A 4,408-nucleotide genomic window follows, 5' to 3' on the forward strand; every position below is an offset into this window, starting at 1 on the left:
ACAGTAGATAAATTAATCTTGATTTGGCTTTTTGATAGCCATGGAGGAATTTTAAGAAGAAAGATCCTATTTCAATAGAAGTTGTTAAAGCTAAAATGGTTTCTTTCCCTTCCACCGGACCATTTGTTAAGCGTATAGGGATAGTTCAGTTGATAGTTCTATGTGCCCAGTACGGGCCTCTAGCAACGTTGAAATAGAAATGCAGTCCATCTCATGATTGAGCCGGAAGTTCCAAGACAAAGGGGGGAATGAAAGGGCGAGGACTACACCCTCCATCTTACCCTGGGTCCTCCATTTTTGGGCAGCCATGTGCTCAGCAAGGCTTCTTCCAGGAAGCCCAAGCCTCTGCTAGCCACACCCAGGATTTCTTTAAACTAACCAATGACAATCAAGGGAAGTGCACGCCATAGATATGACCACATCTTGTGTAACGAGATACCGACTTGCGCCTGGCCAATCGGCAGGGCCCACAGTCCTCTCTCCTCCCCTTACTATAAAACCTCTCTCCCCACAGGGCTGGCTCTCTCTCTGCCACTTGCTGCTGTGTCAGTAAGGAGGGTAGGGGAGCCAAGCCCGGGTTTGAATAAAAGACTCTCTGCTTTTGCATCGGACTCGGCTGGCTCCCTGGTGTGGTCTCTTGGGGATCCTGAAATCTGGGCATAACAGATAGCATTAGGCATATGACAACTTGCTATTAGGCCAAAAATTAATGATATGTTTCCCAATAATTATAAAACACTTTCAAAATACTAGAAATTGATAAATATGCTTTTTACTTTTATGAAAATCCAGAATATTATACTTTAAAGTGCTATTTTTATAAATGCTTTATTAGCTTTCTCACTGTTCTCAGAAAAAAAAACTAAAAAAAAACCTAATCTTTTTGTTTTCCTTGTCAATTATGAGAAATCTTTTGAACTCACCACTGAAAGAAAGCATTAAGAGTTTGTACATGGTAGTGATATTCAAAACATTTTATTTTACTTTTGATAGCTTGTCATGGCATAATCAAGACTAGGAAGAAAAAGGAACAAAATGAAACAGGGTCAGCCAATAGTTATGCTTTCTGACTATGAATAAGACTAATTGCATCTTTGGATTTGTTTTTGAGTTCTTTCTTTAGAATAAAAGTTTGAAAACATTATGTAGGAGCACTTCCCATTTCTTCTATTTACTTTTTTTAACTCAATATAGCATTTAATGAAGTAATACTTTAGCAAATTTTAAAAACACTTTTTTTTGTTAAAGTTAAGAGGAGTTTTTATTGGCTCATCTGTTTGCTTCATTTTGCTTTGGTGAAGAAACAAATTTAATTTTTTTATTTAATAGCTTTGCATTTTATAGGTTGTCTAAGATATTAGTTAGGAACACAATTTTCAAATCAACATAAATGTTTATGTTGAAGGCTCTCTGCCTAATATATGGTGACAGAAGAAAATTTGACTTTAGGTGGTGGCACATGGTTCAGTGTACAGATCTTGTGTCCTGGAGATCTATACCTGAAAATGAGGAGGAAACTGGTCTTGCAAGGCATCTCAAGCCATAGAAACTGTGAACAATGAACTGCCCTGGGAGGGGGGGAAGGTCGTTATCGCTGGCCCCAGGACAGATCATCAACACCTGGGGGCCTTCCTCCAGGGCCACGAAGGGGCAGGGGCATATCTGCAAGACAAAGACCCCAGCAGGATATATATATATAGACAGGCTCTCTGCATGTTTCCTCACTCCGATTTGGAAATTACTCCCCGAGTCCACTAGTGTTAATAAACGGGGTCCCACCCTTTCTCTAGGAAGCGTGCTTGGTATTTCTTTGCTCTTCTGTAACAAAACCTGTATGATCCTGTTGACCAATGTCACCCCAATAAATTTAATTTTAGAAAAAGAAGGCTCCTTGATCTTCTACTCTTAGGCTTTTGAAACAAATAGACCTGACAAAGTGTATTTTCTCTATACCAAACTGCACTTACACTCTCCTGAACTCTTTTTTCAATTAAGCCTCAGCTTTTGGACTTCCATGTTTATCTTTGCATTATCTAATTTTAGCAAAAATTCTGCTAATTCAGTTTAGTCAGACTACCCCATACTCCCTATTTGATAACCATTAACATTTAATCCGGTTCCTCATCTTCTTCCAATCTCTAGGTCAGTGATGGCGAACCTTTTGAGCTCGGCGTGTCAGCATTTTGAAAAACCCTAACCTAACTCTGGTGCCGTGTCACATATAGAACTTTTTTGATATTTGCAACTATAGTAAAACAAAGATTTATATTTTTGATATTTATTTTATATATTTAAATGTCATTTAACAAAGAAAAATCAACCAAAAAAAATGAGTCCGCGTGTCACCTCTGACACGCGTGTCATAGGTTCGCCATCTTTGCTCTAGGTGATGTCTGATCACCCTGGCCTGCCTTTAGCAAGAGTCCTGTTAGGTTGGTTTAGCCAGATTCTCCCATTAACTCTGATGCTTTCTGTTAGTAATTTTTCATCCACCAACTCATACCCTGCTCCTTACCTATAAAATTCCACTTACCCATGCTGTGCCCCCCATTGGGGATCAAGCCCCTAACCGAGGCATGTGCCCTGGCTGGAAATTTAACCTTAACTACGTGGTTCATAGGTCAATGCTCAACCACAGAGCCACACCAGCCGGGCCCATGCTGTATTTGGAATTAAGCCTGGTGTTATTTTTATTTTATATCACAATAGTCATGAGTAATATATATTTTTACCACTTTCTGTCCAACTCTGCTTTATTTTTGATACAACTCTACCATTATGTTCATATATTCAATCTCCAAATGGTATTACTTACCTCACCCTTTCATTGAGAAAATGCTTGGAACTACCCATCTACCCACCTCAATCCACATCCATACAATATTACTGGACAGGGACCAGGTCTGTAACACGTCTACCTCAGCTTGAGCCTGTAGTTGTTGTAATGTACCCCGCGAATCACAGAAGGATGCCTCAAGAAGTCGAATTAAAAAGTCATGTTTATTGCAATCCGGGACTATGAGGTGTCATTCCCAAATCTCATAGTAGCCATTTCGTCACAGGTCCAGGATTATATAGGCAAAAAAATCACACAGGTGTTGATTACATCTCAGGGTTTGGAATGAAGCACCTGGCTCGCAAAAAAGCAGATTACAGAAGCAGAATTAAGCATGTTAATTACAGTTTCAGGTCTCGGGGTCACTGAATTGACAGAAATACATTATCTAGAGCCCTTGGGTCTCCTGACCACTGAGTTGTCAGGACAATTTAGAGCAATTGTGCTGTTCTGGTCTCGGGACCACTAAGTCAGCTGGAACGCACCACCTGTGGCCACTAAAACAATTTAGGGTAATTGTGCTGTCCTGTTTCCCAGGTACAGAAGAATGTGCTTCAATAACCAGTAAGATCACAATCAATGGGATAGTCATTCAATCAATAAGGCATTCAATCGAATGGGATGATTTATACAATTCAGAAAATCAAAATAACCTGTCCATTGTTAAACAAAGCAAATAGGTACCATACTTCATAGTGTGTGGGTTCTGGACTTCTTGTAGTAAAGATTTCACAACATGTGTCTAGGTGATTTAGGGAGTACATTAATTAAAGCTGGGGACAGTGAAACAAAGAAAGGTCTTAGAGTAGAAGATGCAACAGGAGAGATCCTAGGTGGTGCTCTGTTCTGGGTCTCTAGAAACATTACAAGGAAGAAATGAGCCAAAGTGGGGCTGCTGTTTGCTCACTGGGAAGTGAAGGTCACAGTGAAAGAATTAAGCCAAGGCAGGGTTGCTTTTAGTTGACTGGGAAGTCAGAGAAAAGGGGGGCCTTGGAGATAGAATCAGGAGATGAGCACAGAATAAGATGCTGCTGCCCATTGCTCCCCTGTTTACAAGTACCATGGGGACCCTTAGAGTTTAGGAGAAAGTAAAAAGTTCATGCTAGAGAAGGGGCATGGGTTTGCTCTAGAACAGCGGTTCTTGTTATGGGTTGACTCAGCGAGATAAACCACTGACTCAGAATTTAAATTTAAGAGCCTTTATTAAGCTGGCCAGTTGACTACAGTTATAGCACCCTGCCGAAGCAGAGGCTGAACTGCAGCGCAGACTGCAAGAGTTACATATTATTATTAAATTTGTGGAGGCCCAGAGAAAAATGTGTCTTTCAAATTCTGGGCCCCCCAATATGGAGGAAACTCTCTTTATTTATACTTTTTCCAGTCTTTTGTCTCCCAAATTTGGAATGAGACTTCCGGGCCTTCTGAGAAAGAAGGCCTGCGTGCTGGGAAGGGGCCATGAGACCATATCTCAAGGCCTGGCCTGATGTCAGTACCTTCCTATCTATGTGTTTTAGGAACAGACAGCACAGCATGACCCGTCTGGCCAAAGTGCCAGATATGCAGCCCAGCACA

This window comes from Myotis brandtii, unplaced genomic scaffold, assembly GCF_000412655.1.
Source record: "Myotis brandtii unplaced genomic scaffold, ASM41265v1 scaffold497, whole genome shotgun sequence".
NCBI classification, from domain to species: Eukaryota; Metazoa; Chordata; class Mammalia; order Chiroptera; family Vespertilionidae; genus Myotis; species Myotis brandtii.